At 32.8% G+C, this 17,267-nt stretch overlaps 3 non-coding genes across 3 annotated transcripts in view; all 3 read right to left on the bottom strand.

The window, feature by feature from the left end:
- The window catches only part of LOC147807416 (5.8S ribosomal RNA), a 154-nt gene extending 126 nt beyond the window's left edge, over nucleotides 1–28 (bottom strand). The window contains exon 1 of the ribosomal RNA XR_015435791.1: nucleotides 1–28. This exon is cut by the window's left edge and continues 126 nt beyond it. This is a non-coding gene — a ribosomal RNA (5.8S ribosomal RNA).
- A 294-nt stretch (nucleotides 29–322) lies between these two features.
- LOC147807415 (small subunit ribosomal RNA) lies at nucleotides 323–2,135 on the bottom strand. Its single transcript, XR_015435811.1, has one exon. It is a non-coding gene; the product is annotated as a small subunit ribosomal RNA (ribosomal RNA).
- A 6,264-nt stretch (nucleotides 2,136–8,399) lies between these two features.
- Nucleotides 8,400–8,591, bottom strand: LOC147807414 (U2 spliceosomal RNA). Its single transcript, XR_015435805.1, has one exon. It is a non-coding gene; the product is annotated as a U2 spliceosomal RNA (small nuclear RNA).
- Between the last annotated feature and the right edge of the window lie 8,676 nt (nucleotides 8,592–17,267).

Below are 17,267 nucleotides of genomic sequence, written 5' to 3'. Positions count from 1 at the left end.
TGAGCCGAGTGATCCACTGCTCAGAGTTGTTATTTTCATTTTAGGCTTTTTATTGCCTTTTTGCGTTCGAGAGTTTCTGATCAAGAATTTTCCTCCTTTTTAAAAGGGGGAAAGTGAGTCGGCACCAACGGGGCGGGGAGCCAACTATTAAGGGCCCCCTCTTCAAGCCTAGCCCTCCGAAGGAAGACCTCCCTCTTGCCTATTAGAGGCCGGGAAACAGGCACGCCCACACGGCACCGACGGTTGCGTTCGAATCGGGGACCGCCAGTGAGGGGTCCCCGCGTCAAAAATTTAACAAAGGAATGTAGTTCCTAAGAATCGTTAATGATCCTTCCGCAGGTTCACCTACGGAAACCTTGTTACGACTTTAACTTCCTCTAAATGACCAAGTTCGATCATCTTTCCGGCACGCCGGCTCGACCCGGAGGTCAATCCGAGCGCCAGTCCGAGGACCTCACTAAATCATTCCATCGGATGTTGCGACGGGCGGTGTGCACAAAGGGCAGGGACGTAATCAACACGAGCTGATGACTCGCGCTTACTGGGAATTCCTCGTTCAAGGCGGATAATTACAAACGCCTATCCCAAGCACGAAGGAGGTTCAACGGGTTACCCAGTCCTGTCGGACAGGGAAAGCACACGCTGATTCCTTCATTGTAGCGCGCGTGCGGCCCTGGACATCTAAGGGCATCACAGACCTACTATTGCTCTGTCTCGTGCGGCTAAACGCCGCGTGTCCCTCTAAGAAGAGCGTCCGACAGCAAGGATCGGAACGTCTATTTAGTAGGCTAGAGTCTCGATCGTTATCGGAATTAACCAGACAAATCGCTCCACCAACTAAGAATGGCCATGCACCACCTTCCACAGAATCAAGAAAGAGCTCTTAATCTGTCAATCCTTCCTGTGTCCTATCCAGGTAAGCTTCCCCGTGTTGAGTCAAATTAAGCCGCAGGCTCCATTTCTGGTAGTGCCCTTCCGTCAATTCCTTTAAGTTTCAGCTTTGCAACCATACTTCCCCCGGAACCCAAAAGCTTTGGTTTCCCGGAAGCTGCCCGGCGTGTCATTTGAGGAACACAGCCGGATCGCTGGCTGGCATCGTTTATGGTTAGAACTAGGGCGGTATCTGATCGCCTTCGAACCTCTAACTTTCGTTCTTGATTAATGGAAACATTCTTGGCAAATGCTTTCGCAGTAGTTCGTCTTGCGACGGTCCAAGAATTTCACCTCTAGCGTCGCAATACGAATGCCCCCGTCTGTCCCTCTTAATCATTACCTCGTGTTCCGAAAACCAACAAAATAGAACCGAGGTCCTATTCCATTATTCCATGCACCATTATTCATGCGTCACGCATGCTTTGAGCACTCTAATTTTTTCAAAGTAAAATTGCCGAAACCGAACGACAACCGGTAAAGATCATCGGACAATTTCGGCGGCAATGCTCAGAACAGGCAGTGACCACCGGTAGGCGGACCACCCGTCTGGAACTGAGATCCAACTACGAGCTTTTTAACCGCAACAACTTTAATATACGCTATTGGAGCTGGAGTTACCGCGGCGGCTGGCACCAGACTTTCCCTCCAATGGATCCTCGTTAAAGGATTTAGAGTGTACTCATTCCAATTACGGGGTCTCAAAAGAGTCCCGTATTGTTATTTTTCGTCACTACCTCCCCGAGCCGGGAGTGGGTAATTTGCGCGCCTGCTGCCTTCCTTGGATGTGGTAGCCGTTTCTCAGGCTCCCTCTCCGGAATCGAACCCTGATTCCCCGTTACCCGTTACGACCATGGTAGGCGCGTAACCTACCATCGACAGTTGATAAGGCAGACACTTGAAAGATACGTCGCCGGGACGAGCCCGTGCGATCAGCCCAAAGTTATACAGAGTCACCACGTAGAACGGACACGAGGCCCGATTGGTTTTGGTCTAATAAAAGCGCTCGTCCCCGAAGGTCGGAGCTCTGCTGCATGTATTAGCTCTAGAATTGCCACAGTTATCCAAGTAGTAAGGTACGATCCAAGGAACCATAACTGATTTAATGAGCCATTCGCGGTTTCGCCTTAATACGGCATGTACTTAGACATGCATGGCTTAATCTTTGAGACAAGCATATGACTACTGGCAGGATCAACCAGGTAGCTTTCGCGTTCATTGCGAACGTTCGGAGCCGTGCTCCGAATCCGAGAGGCGGTGGCACCCTCCTTTAGGGGAGGACGCCGGGCCCGGCACGACGGCCGGGTCCAATTCAAACTCTTCGGACGACAAGCCTTTTCTTCCTCCAGTCGGTTCGAGACTCACTGCGTCCTCTCCGGCATCAGCGCCGGGAGGCGAGAGTGCTCTGCCGTCGAGAGTCGTGCTCGCGGCGGACGAAACTGCAGAAAAACCCTTTTCTCTCTTTCCATCACGCTTCAGCCTGGCGCGGCTACGGAACGACGTCCGAGCCACTCGCTGAACAGCCGAGACCTTTTGTTTCCGTGCGGCGTGCCCTCGCCTTTGTCGAGACGAGAGCGTTGCGTGTTTCACGCTCACTGTGCCTCACATATATAGTCCTGCACAAAGTTCATGTTCCAAGCGAATGATTCTTCTCCCCGGTTTCTGCCGTCGGCGTCCGCATCCCCGTAAGCTCGCCGAGGAAATTTTAAAATGAACGGCAAACGCATATCGGCCTCACCGGCCGCGCTCGGCATTCGTTTCGCACTTCCCGTCGACGGACTTAGAAGAATTTCCACAATTTTCTGGACTTAGAAAAATTTCGGAAAAAGTTGGACTTTGACAAAAAAACACTCTGAAACTTAGAATAACTAACTTAATTTAAAATTTTAATAAAATTTAACCAAAAATTATTATTAATTTATATTATAAAATTATTATTATTAAAAATATTATTTATATACACATTTTATTAAAATAATTTGAAAATTAGCATAAAATTATTGTTATTATAAAAATTACATTTTTTAAGCATTTATTATATTATATAAATTTTTTTTTAATTATAATTCAACTATTATTATATAATTATACATTTTTTAAAAAAAAATTTTTTTTTTTTTTGAATTTTTTGGCAAATGAGTGACAGCGTAATCGGGAACTTTAAATAGTGAAATATAATACAAAAAATGAGTGTTGACACAATCTGAGCATCGCACGGTGACCAGAGTCAGCTGTTCTACCAGTTTAGACACGTCAAAAAATCTTCCCCTCCTCGAAAGTTAGCGATGAAGCTCATTTGCATTAATTTACATGTTAAAATGTAAAATTTAGATAGGGACAGTAGGGAATACCGTTATCCCACACTTGCGCATGACTAATTAGTTCAGGAGATGTCTGGCAACCTTGAGACAGACATAGTTTCCCCCGCCACTAACAAAATTACACGTCCTTGCAATCCAAATATAGGCGAAACGGATTTTCTTTTTTTTTTTAAATTAGCCAATAAATGCAATTTCTTTTACAATCTAGTGAAAAAAATAATCTCTTTTTATTTAATATATATTAATTTTAACCCCCCGCCCAAAAAAAAATTTTTTTTTTATAGATTTTTTGAAATTTTTGACTAATGAGGGCCAGCGTAATAGGAAACTTTAACTTAATAAATATAAGACAAAATATTAAGATTTCCATGATATGAGATTCCTTGAGTAACCAGAGAGATTCCTTGTTACTTTTTTTCATTAAAATTTATTTTTATTATTTTTTTTTTCATTTTTAAAAAATAAAAACAAGATTCTGAAATTTTCCATGATCTGAAAAATTCGCCTCAAAATAATAAATTTAAAATGAATCAAAAGAAAATGATGATAAAAAATAAGTAATAAATTTTAGAATAGTTTTTAAAGACTTTTCCTTTACTTTATCACAAAACCGCCGGCTCCCGTCCTTGATATATCACAAAAATCTTGTTAGAGAGCTTAGAGCAACGGCCAATAGGAGTGAAAGGTGAATAGATGACGACGAATAGGAAGCAAGCAACAAAATGTGGTTAGCTATTTCAAGACTAAGGCAAACAACGTTACAAAATATTGCAAGAGGGTTTAGAGCCAATGGGAGGGAGGGGTAAATGGATGACGACCAATAGGAAGCGAGGTGAAAATTGGTCAGCTAATGGATATAGGCAATACAAGATACCATATAAAATTTTGCTGAACAGTTTTATTAAAAATTTTAAAATAATATTTTTTTTAAAAATCCTCCCTGCGGTTTAATTTTTCAGATATTGCGTTCAAATTTTTTTTAAAAGTTGTTTAAAGAAAGACGTTGTAACAAAATGTACTACGCACCAATTTCAATAATAAAATGCTTCTATTAAAGAAGAAAAAATTTATAAAACTACCAAAAAATTAAAATTTATGTTGTCGTTATGTTGAATATACTTGCTCTAATTACTGCAGCATTATTTATTTTGATAGTACATATTTAGCTTGAACAATTTTTTTTAAATGATTTGAATAAAAATTAAACCGCCAGGAACTTTTCTAAAATGCTGAAAAATTGGAATAAGATTTTTAGGTTTCTTTTAGTTAAAAAAATTATATATATTTACTACTATTTACAAATAATTACGCGTCTTGTAAAACTTAGATAAATACTTAACTGTGTTTAAAAAAAAAAAAAATAATAATAATAATTCTTATATTCCTGCAGCTTTTTTTATTTTTAATTTTCCGAAAAAATTTAAGCGATGCTTGCCAAAAATTAAGCTTGGTATAGTATTAGAAACTAATATTTTTTATCCCCCAAATATTGATACATTTAAAAATTCTTCAATATTAAAATTCTTCTCAGGCATTTTTAATTCTAATAGATAAATACAAACTTCTAACAGTATTCTAAGATATTTTAACAGGGCTTAGAGCTTCGGCCAATAGGAAGGAAGGGCGAATAGATGACGACCAATAGGAGGATAGGGTGAATAGATGACGGCCAATAGGAAGCAAGCTCAAGTTAAAGCACTTGTAAAAGCGAAAAGAAGGCTAGCTATCAGGAGGGACCGTATACAAATTGCACAATTGAATGCAGGGACCATATAAAAATTGCACAATCAACCGAAGGGACCATATACATATTGCACGATTGAATTAAGGGACCGTATACAAATTGCATTTTCGACTGAAAATTTTTAAAATTATTTATTTCGCAATAAAAAGATCAAATTATTGATCAGTTATTTAAAACAGTTAAAATAAAACATCACAATGTCATTTAACTAAAAGAAAAAGTATTTTTTTGTTAATTAAAAAATATCTTTGTTCCACATGCTGCGCAATCAAATTGAATGTTGTATTTAAAGCATTACTTAACTGAAAATAAATTTTACGCCCACTTTTCTAACATGAGTGCAAAAAAAATTCAAAGTATTAAAAGAGAAATCATATTTTATCCAATATTCATTAACGAATTTATGTTTATAGCTGAATTTTATGTTTAAACACTTTAGAATAAGTGAATTTCACAGGCGGTCACCCTCCCAAGTACTGACCGCGCCCGATGATGCTTGACTTCGGTTTTTAAGGATCATGTCTCTTATAACGCTTCTAATAAACCAAGAGATATGTTTATTCGCAACTGAAACCACATTATCGAAATTCTTTCTCAGTAAAGAGTTCGTGTATTTAGCGATTAAATTTGAAACTTTATCTTAAAATATACTTTTTTAAATGTCAATCCAGCAGTTGTGAAAATTCGAGAAGCCACGCCCACTTAAGGAGTATTTCTGTATAATATTGAGTAATAATCTAAATTTTTGTATGTTTCCATAGTTTTATCATTTAATTAAATAATACAAAGAGAATAAACCAAAGAAAGAATAGTTTTACTTTGAATAAATTGAAATTTAAAAAGAAAAAAAGGTTCTGTTCACAATGTGTCGTGTAGCCCCGCCCACTTTTTTAAAAACTATGCTTTTCGACTGTAGTTTTGGTGAATTCTATCATTTAATAAAAATTAAATAAGAACAATATTTGTTGTTAAAAATGCATATGACACAGATTCAAATTTGAAGCAATAAAATAATAATCCTTCCCTAAGTTAATTTAATAAATAACATTAAAATCACCAATGAATGGAAAAAGACGGTCACCCTCCCAAACACTGACCGCGCCCGATGATGCTTCACTTCGGTGATCCTGAAATCCAAGCTTTATAGTTACTTTACCAAAGTTCTATTAAACTAAAAAGTTATATTAAATAAGATCTATTCTTTTTTTTCTTCTTCTACCTACATAAGATATTTTACGAAAATATTTTTACAACAATTTAATATAACAGACATTAGGAAAATAAATCCTAACTGCGATGATTGATTGCTTTATAAATATTTTTCATAACATAATTAAAGGGGGGGGGATTAATCTATATATAAATATATTTCTACATATCCTCTATAATTAAATGATTCAATAATTTCCTTTTATTTATTTAAAATTAAATAATGCTAAACATATTGAACCGCGATTTGTTCCTTGCTTCCTATTGGTCGTCATCTATTCACCCTTCACTCCTATTGGCCGTTGCTCTAAGCCCTCTTTCGAGATTTTTGTGTTGTTAACCTGAGTCTTAAAATAGCTAACCACATTTTGTTCCTTGCTTCCTATTGGTCGTCATCTATTCACCCTTCACTCCCATTGGCCGTTGCTCTAAACCCTCTTGCAATGTGTTTCCATATGTTTGTTTATTATTAGAAGAAAAAGCTCTTTTCAAAATGTGTCGGTTATTACGAAACGCCCACTTACAAAAATTATGTTAAGGTTATAAATACATTATTGATAAATTTGATTCATAAATATTTTAAAAGTCTCTTTTATTGTTACTTTAATGAGGAGTACTTTATTTTGATTGAATTCTATACGTTTGTTTTGCTAAGCGGATATTTTAAAAATATTAGTGCAACTTCATATATAGTGTAGCCCCGCCCACTTAAGAAGTATTGCTTCCTTTTTATTACCTAATTCTAATATTATTAAATTCATTTTAAAATAAGTGAATTAACTTCATTCTAATATTATTAAATTGACTTTCAAATAAGCGAACTCACTTTAAAATAAGTGTATACAACAAATAAAAATCACCAATGAATGGAAGAAAATTAAAAATCCAAATGGTCACCCTCCCAAGCACTGTCCGCGCTCGATGATGCATCACTTCATTTATCGTTAAGTCGAACTTTTATATTGAGTTCTCTGAACATTGCTGTTATAATAAATACATCCCAAGTTAAAAATAAAAAAAACTCTCTCATTTCCTTAAACCTTATACTTTTTTCCTTAATTAATAAAGTTTAATAAAGCTAGTGTTAACTTGACATTCGAGGATTTGAAAATTAAGTAATTTAACAAATATTATTTTTTCTCCTTAAAGAAGGTAAGAGTCTTAGTTAATAAATATTGATAGCATGTTGATGTTATTCCATCATTTTTAAAATGTAAGACTATTTAAACTCGAGAAACCAGACGTTGAAAAATTTGGGTGCGGTGGTCAGGAGCGAAAAAGGCATTGTTTTATTTTATTTTATAACCGTCGTTGAACAGCCGACCCAATTTCATGGGTTTACGACTACTTACGTTCAACTCCGTAGCCTTGTAATTTTGAACCAATCCAGAAGACAAGGAAACTCCTGGATCAGTACCCCCAGAGGTATTGATTTGTTGTGGGAACATGGAGGACTTTGAGACTCGACAGATTTAACGTGCATCAGTCACCATTTACTACACGGGGAGTCTTCGGCCGGCGAGGATCGAACCCACGACCTCTTGGATATGGGCCCAGCGCCCTACCGACCAGGCTATCCCGGCCCCAAAAAGGCATTGTTCGTAATTATCCGAATTGAGCGTGAAATTCCAAGCAGGTGCGATTCGTGAGGTCGTGCTGATTACGTCCCTGCCCTTTGTGCAAACCGCCGACCGCATTTAAACTCGAAAAATATTAAATAATGCCATAGGAATTCATCTCCTGAAAAGGTCTATGTTAAAATAGGAACATTGTAATTCTTTCGAAAGCGCTAAAGTTCTATTTATTAAAATGGAAAGAGTAAATCTTATCTTTAACATATTTAAAACAATTTTTTGAATGATATTATTGAAGCTAATACGAACTTTTTATTTCATCTTGATTTTTTTTAAATAAAGGGTTATGAAGTTAGGTTAAAATTTTATATGCTTTTTAATAATTCCATAATGGTCTTTTTCTAAATATGATTCCATAAAGATAATTATTACTACACTAAATTTTCTTAATAAAATAATAATTGAATTGAAAACAAATCTGTTAAACAGATCGAAACACGAGTCCAACTCTTGAACTGGAAGCAACGACAACACTTAGAAATTTTGTTAAGTTTAATTTTTTTGTATTTAAGAATTTAAAAACTATTTAAATAATTAAATAAAATGTACTCTTTTTATTTTATATGGTGGACCCAATACGTTGCAGTTCAATACGTATCAGATCCGTGTCTTCTCATCGAATAAATTCGAAGCTGAGAGACGCTGTCCAAAAATTAGTTTAATATCTAGTTACTCTATGAGTAACGTATCAGATATTAAGCTGATAAGAACAGATACTACACTTTGATCTTAGCCAAAAGGCCGAGAAGCGATAACTGCCCTCGTTTTGGCAAAATTATATCATAAAAATCCAGAGTCGCCGACTTTCCGACCCAAGCGGAAAAATTTTTCACTCGTCGAAACTTGTGTAACGGCTCCCTCTGGTCAGCAAACGATGCTCCAATCGTTTGAATCTTTATATTTAGTCGCATATTCAATTATTTAAAGTTCGCGTTTAAGCTGGCCCTCTATATCCGAAAATTTCAAAAAATGAAATTTTCCGAAAAAAATTTTTTTTTTGCTTTTTTCGGGTTTTTAAATTGAAAAAAGACTATATTCTTCAAAGAAAATTAAAAACTACACTTAGAGAGCTCTCATTACAAATATAACGTTATTCATTAACTTTTATATAGTACAGTATGCGTTATCCTAAATTACGCTGCTGCGAACTGAACTGTCTATCTTATTTTTCAGTTAAAGACTACAAAATCCTCACTTTTGGGACGAATTAAAATTTGGCACTTCGTTTATTAATCAACTATTTCCTTCCCATTCAATAATCAATCGGCTTGTTCCAAAAAATTTAAATTTTCCGAAAAAAAAAAAATCTTTTTTTGCTTTTTTAAATTAATATTTGCTTAAAAAAACATTATTCTTCAATGAAAATTAAAAACTACACTTGAAGAGCTGTTTGACCCATTACATTAATCATTGACTTTTATATAGAACTGTTTCCAACAATGTGCTTCAAAATCAATTTACTATACTGTTAAATATTAATTTCATTTCAATATAATTATACAATTTTTAATTTGATATACTAATTAGGACCTATCCACACCTAAATAACGCTGATGCGAACTGAACTAGGGGATACGTTACTCTATGCGATTTTAAATAAAAAAAAAAAAAATTGTTTCTATAACAGAAATCGGTATGATAGCCCTCCTATTACAAAGGTTACTTAAAAATAAATGCGTTCTGACCTTAAATAGGCTATTGTAAAATTAGTTTGGAACGCGCACCTCAAAATGGGAGTAGTATTCTATCATCAGGGTCTCATTACAGAAAAATAAATGCGTTCTGACGATCGCACGCGTTGAAAGCTTTTCTCCCACCTTCCTTCTTGCTTTGACAGGCGTACTTGAAAAGTACGCCTGTCAAAGCAAAGCGTGTCCCCCTCAAGGAAAAGACTTTCGAACGGGTGCGATGGACAGAACGCGTTTATCGCCTGACTCACAACACTAAAGTGTTTTATAAAGTAGGCTTTTAACAAAAATTAATTAAAGAAGCTCTCCCTCATAAACTTACTAAAGAAAAAATTAATTTAGGGGGCCCCTTACAACACTAAAGTGTTTTATAATAAACCTAAATTTAGAGAAGAGACTCTTGAACTTACTTACTTGGGACTAGAGAGAGTTTTTTTTTTTTTACAACGTTCCAAAAATTATTTTATTTAGTACTTCGGCAAGTTAGGTGGAAAAACTACTCCATCAAAAGATAATCGAATTTCTGAATATTTAGAACCTTATAAAAAATACTTACATTTATCTATGAAACCTCAGAAAAAACATTTAATATCTTTTTTTCTAAAACTCTCACAAGGAAAAAAAACCTCACAAGGAAAAAACCTCACAAGGAAAAAACCTCACAAGGAAAAAACCTCACAAGGAAAAAACCTCACAAGGAAAAAATCTCACAAGGAAAAAAATCTCACAAGGAAAAAAAAATCACCTCATCAGAAAAATACCACCTTGTCACTCTATTTAAATAACGAAAGAGAAATTTGTGTTATTAAATTAAAAAAAATGAAACAATTTTGAAATCAGTTTATTTATTTATTAAATGTGCATTATAAATAATGCATTTCAGTATGTCTAAAATGTAAATTGCTTATAATTGTAATAGATGTTTAAATTATTATACTAAAATCTTGATTAACTAATGAAACTGAAAAATAAATTAAAGTTATAACTTTGACACATAATTACGGTTTCCTATATATTACAACATCTTATGTTTTGGCCTTTCTGCAACTTACCTCTCTGTAAGAAACTTTTTAAAACAATAAACATATACATGTTATGGATTTTAAAATATTTTACAACAATTCATTGTCACTTATGTTCGAATTTTTTTGAATCTCTTACTGGGTAATATTACTCACAACTTTAAGACTGTTTTTTTACTCCAGGAATAATGAAGGAATTTTGCAAATTTCCCTGATTTTTGGCTGAAAAAACATTACCTGACATTTCAAGGTTTTTCCTAACCTGTCATATATCAAAAAATATCGCATTTTAAAACAATGTGCAAAGGCAAAAAAAATTAGAGAGATTTTCTGCAGAAAATGAAAACCAAATTTTTTAACTTACTTCGCTTATTTTTTTCTTCCCATTGTTCTGAAATAAGAATAGAAAAGGAATTATATTTTCTACTCGGAAGCATGAGAATGGCATCTTTTGAATATTATTCTAAAAAGTAGAAAGATTAAATTTTTTGAAACTTCTGCTGAAAACAAAAATTTTTTAACTTCGCAAAAGAAAATTCTTTCTGCGAGAACTCAATAGCATTCTGCAACAATGTTACCACGGGGTTAAAGATAAACATAAAAACCCAACAATATATTTTAAAATTTTGGATATATAAAAAAAAAAAAAAAAAATTTGAATACAGTCATGTGGTACAAACTTTTCACAGTCAATCATTAATTAAGTTAACATGTTACAAATATAATTAAAATTATTTGCAGCTTTCTTAGTGAGCCGCGCAGTTGCCAAGATTTTCACTATCCATTGCGTTAGCTCACTGTACTTCACATACAAACACCACCACCACATTTCTCTATACTGTCTTAGTCAATAACTAAGTTGCCAACATTTTCACTTTCCATTGCGTTAGCTCAATGATCCTCACATACAAACACCACCATTACATTTCTCTATACTGTCTTAGTCAATAACTAAGTTGCCAACATTTTCACTTTCCATTGCGTTCGCTCACTGAACTTCACATGCAAACACCACCACCACTACAATTCTCTATACTGGCTTAGTCAATAACTAAGTTACCAACATTTTCACTTTCCTTGAGGCCAGACTCATCTGTGTCGAGATGAGAGCACTGTGTCAGCTCACTGAACCTCACATACAAACACCACCACTACATTTCTCTATACTGTCTTAGTCAATAACTAAGTTACCAACATTTTCACTTTCCTTGAGGCCAGTCCCATCTGTGTCGAGATGAGAGCACTGTGTTAGCTCACTGAACCTCACATGCAAACACCACCACCACATTTCTCTATACTGTCTAGCTCAATGAACTTCACAGACAAGCGAAACTACTACAAATCTCTATACTGCCTTAGTCAATAACTAAGTTGCCAACATTTTCACTTTCCATTGCGTTAGCTCAATGAACTTCACATACAAACACCACCACTACAATTCTCTATACTCTCTTATTCACTTACTAACTTGCCAACATTTTCACTTTCCTTGAGGCCAGTCCCATCTGTGTCGAGATGAGAGAGCACTGTGTTAGCTCACTGAACCTCACATACAAACACCACCACTACATTTCTCTGTACTTTCTTATTCACTTACTAAGTTGCCAAGATTTTTACTTTCCATTGCGTTGGCTCAATGAACCTCACATACAAACACCAGCACTACCTTTCTCTATACTGTCTTAGTAACTTACTAAGTTACAAAGATTTTCACTTTCCTTGAGGCTACTGCCATCTCGGTCGAGATGAGAGCATTGCGTTATTAAACGCATACTGAACTTCACATAAACGACATTACAAATCTCATTTTTTAACATATATATGACTACTTATGCATAACGACTTCAGTTTAACAAGCAGAAGCGGTCCACCTTCTAAAAGGAAGTCAATAATAATTTGACATGACGCTAACTCATGCTCAAAATAATAGGCACTAATTTAACATTGAAATTATGATAGCAAATAATTTCAATGAACAAGCTGAGAATGAAAAGGATAAAAAAAATTTCAATTTATTAAGTCAATGTATGGTTAGAATAATGAAACTAGTCTTTTTAAACCTATACAACCTCAACGTATATACAAATTCTAATGCAACTCATAGTTTAACTCTTAAATTTAATTCACGCTTAGCTTAAAGAAACAAGTCAGCATTTTAAACCTATACAATCTAAACTTGATACAGTACTTGGTAGTTTTGTATAAAAGTTTTCAGCAGAAATTATTAAAATAAAAAATATATAAATAGTAGGACATAGAAAATTAATAGTTATTGAATAATATTTAGACCATCTCAGATTATCAAATCATGATTAAATTATCAATGATAATAGTTGGTTAAAATTAACAGAAATATATTTTTATCATTTTGAAAAAAGTAGAATTAATTTTAACAAAACAAAATGAAATACGAAAACATAATAATAAAATATAATAATAATATAGAATAAAAAAGATTTCTAGACAGAATAATTATGAAGCAAATGAAAAATAATAAATTTTAATGAAACGAAAATTCTCCTTATGATATTGTCATACATAAATATCAAAAAAATTAATCTTTATTTTCAAGTCAAAGCAACATAAAGAGGGCTATTCCATGTTAACTTACGTTACATTCACATAAACTTTACTGCACTGAGAAGTTAGAAGCAAACAAATAATACTAATACACAATCTAAAATAAAGTGATTTCTTGGAATTGCAGTCAAAACCAAAAGGAACCTAAGTAGAAAAATTTATATTTTTCAATTTAAGCAGTGTAAAAAACCTAAAACTTGTGTGGTGGTAGCTTACGATACTGAAAAAAGAATGGTATAATTTTGCAATATGCTTTAATGCTAAATTCTGTTCTTTTAATTTAAAAGGATCATTATATGCATCATCTTACTGACATGTGTAAATATTTATTATGCCTAGATTTAAATTTTATTTCAAAAGCTAAATTAAAGATACTTTTTAACATTTTCTGGTATACCTTCTTGAACTTTTAAATGGTGGATCAGCTTAATGTTTTTAATGTGTGGAGCTTTTGAGAATAGACTAGACAGATTAACTTTTTCTGATGATTTCAAACTTTTATGATGTGAAAAAATAATTCCACATCAGTTTTTTTCCTCGATGAATCTCAAAAACAGGTAAGACCAGATTTATATATCGATTCTTAAATTGACTTCTTGGCCCATTTGAACAGATGTAAACATTTTTGATATCCACAGGCACTCATCTGTTTTTTCTGAACATGAAAATAATTTTATGAAGAACTGCATAAGATGGAAAATTATGGAATTTCTTAAGGCTTCGGTAGCTTATCCGAAGCTTTCGTGATAGTTACAAAGACAAACATTTCTAGGAGGTAAGTTACTAAGCAAGGCTTTGGACAGATCTCAAAGGACTTACCTTTTCAATTTCGCATTCTGGATTTCTATGCCATACAGATTTGGTACATTTCTAAAACTAAATGAAGAAGATAACATGCTTGTACTTTCTTCTTGCCAGCTTGTAGAGAGATTTTGACCAACTTTGAAAACATATGAATGCCAACACCCAATAAAATGACTTAATCCAGAGATTTTCAATAAAATTAATATCCTAATGTTCATTTATTTAAACTTTGTTATTGTAACTGGATACATCTTATTTACTTTATACGCCAATTTTCAAAAGAAATGAACTCATTTCACATTGGTAACTTACATTAATTGCAAGTCAGTCAATTACATTACACATATTGAATAGTGCAAAAAACATTCAATAAATAATAATTGAAAGGAAAACTATTGCTACTTATTTAGTGCTAGCCTATAAGAAATAATATTCTTACTGTGGTATCACATTTTTATTTTTTTTAACACTTGAAAACTTTTCCTAGTTCTTGGTAACTTATGTTACATGCATTAATGTTTAGTTGAAATTTTTATTTATACAATTCAACAAAAATTTCTTTTAGCACTGCACAATATTTCTAATAATTGAAATAAATATATTTATTCTTCAAAGTTTTTTGAAAGGAAGGTAATGTTAACTTACTGATTTTCAGAATCTCAACATGTTCTTCACCCAAATCAGAAAAAGCAAATGCGAATGTTCAATGGGCTACCAACACTAAAAAACTGAATTCTCAAATTTTTTTTATATAAATTATTAAACTTCAAAACCTTTCTACTTCGGAAAAAATACAAAATAATAACATTATTCTTATTTGAATTTTCCGATGCTTTTCCCCTTTTTCAAGGAATTGCTCAGTAGCTATCTAACTTTCAGTTAATACTGCAGCATGTTTCAGAATCTCTTTATTTAGTGTGTCGATTTGGTTTAAAGCAAAATCTTGATCAATTTCAAGTTCCTCTGGAACATAAAGTAATGCAAGGAAGCAAATTTTGCTCTTTGAAATAGTATTCAGTAGGATGGCCTGTTTTTAATTGTCTCAATAAATCATCATAACATGTTTATTTCAACATTTGGGAATAAGATCACTTACATCATACTTGCCAACTTAAAAAAAACTCGCATCAGTGAAACGAAGACTATTTGAATTACTTAATAAGTAACAATACACCAAAAATTAATAATATATTAATTATAGAATTTATCACATGATTGAATGTTCATGAAGTGAGGAACAAATTTTCATAAAATTTTTTAATTGCTTTTGTTAGAAAATGTATAGAAATATGTAATCAGCCACCCTTTTATCATCTCAGTCATTTCAAATTCTATTAAAATTATTTCAAATTCTATTATCAATTCTATTACAATGATGCAACTTTAAAAAAAAATTCGATACACAAAATGAAATAGTTTTTAAGGGTTTTCTTCTAAATCAACAAAGAGAGGATGGTGAGAGGTATTGTTATACGCTAAAGTACATGTCAAACAGATTTTACAATTACGTAGAAGCAGAAATAGTATATTTTTAAATCATAATGCTTATTTGACAACAACAAAAAATTATTTATTAAATTAGTCAGCTAATAAAACAAATGGTTGATACTTACATTGCTGTTTCAAATTACTTTAAAAAATTCAAATTGACCAAAAAAAAAAAAAAAAAAAAAAAAAAAAAAACTCCAATTGACACAGGATACTAGCCAACATTTCAAACTAGCATCAGTGAAACTTTTCATGACAAATGAATTAGAATTAATGAAACTGAATGAATGAGTAATGCATATTACATTAAACAACCATAGTAAATGATTGATAAATTTCGTGTAATTGCACGGTTTTTAAAATATTTTTTTAATATGTTAGATCAAATTTTAGGTTAGAGGAAATGTATATAATTAGATAAATTATCAAAATATACATCTATGTAACATATCTGTTTCAATTTTTATATTTAATTTTCTATGTTCTCACTTAAGAATATCAGTAATGTATTTTGAACATAATAAAATCTATTGTAGAACAATATTTTACAGATAAATAATACTAACCAAGCTTTAGTTTCTTTAAAATATATCCATAAAATTTAAATTTTGTGAATACGCCTAATTTTCACAAATTGCAACTTGTGTTTCAAAAGGTGCTTAATGTAGGACTGTGATTCTAAAATCATTTTGATGAGAATTGTGGGTGGTAATTCTTAGATCTCTCTTTTGTAAATGCGTGATTTGTAAACTACTAGAATAAGAATCGTGAGGCATGATTGATAAATAACTTTAATGTAAATCATGATGTGATTTATAAAAAACCTTAATACAAATCCTGATGAGTAATTTGCAAATCACTTTAAAGTAATATTTGATATGTTCATTGATCACTTTCATTTAAACCACAATTCGTAGAACATTTTATGTGAATTTCTGATAAATAAATCAAGAATCAGTTTAATGTGAATCACGATGTCTATTCATAATCAATGAAACCTGTAGGACTAAACTTTATTTATTAGCAGTAAAAACTGAATGTAAAAATTTGATTGTAAATGATACAAAATTAATTATCCTTCTAACATAAATTAAAAAAACAAATAGGACAACAATATTAACCTGTTGTAATAATGAAATCAACACATTAAACATGTTTCGAAATCAATTAAACCATTAATCATTCGCAAAAATTTGACTAAAAAACCTAACATTTGCTAGAAATTTCAGCTTTCAAAACATCAGAGATATGAACAACAATCTGGTCTGAAAAATCTAAGAGAGAAAAGTTTTGCATCTTCTTTAACCCCTTTCACCTCACGCATTAAAAATTGCATAATTAGAATTTCTATAATTTTCCTTTGAATTTATATATTTTTTTTCATTACTTTTTTGCAAGAAAAATTTGTAGTATTTTAATTTCCAAAAAATCAAGTACTTTTCAAGTACAAGAATTCAAGGACTTTCAAGTAATGTGGGAATCCTGCTTTTAATTCGTTTTCCCAAATTAGAAAAAAATCAAGTACTTTTCAAGTACAAGAATTCAAGGACTTTCAAGTAATGTGGGAACCCTGCTTTTAATTCGTTTTCCCAAATTAGAAAACTATAATTCTTTCACCCAGTCAGCAACTGTTCCTCCTTACACCCTCAAACACAGGCATTCGTTAGGCAGGCAAGCAGGCGCGAATAATGCTTCTACTACTTTGCCCCAAATTCAGAATGAGAGAAATTAATCAGTTGAGCCTACAAGCTTTTAACATTCGAGGCAGATACACACAGGGGTGAAAGTTTCAAAAATTGTCAAGACTGAAAATTTCAAAATCAGAAGTGGGCGTGTCCCATCCAAAA

The sequence above is a fragment of the Parasteatoda tepidariorum genome, chromosome 7, assembly GCF_982258835.1.
Source record: "Parasteatoda tepidariorum strain Cologne lab strain chromosome 7, Ptep-v5.0, whole genome shotgun sequence".
NCBI lineage: Eukaryota > Metazoa > Arthropoda > Arachnida > Araneae > Theridiidae > Parasteatoda > Parasteatoda tepidariorum.
The sequence above is the reverse complement of the archived record's forward strand: the minus strand, read 5'-3'. Positions and strand labels throughout refer to the sequence as shown.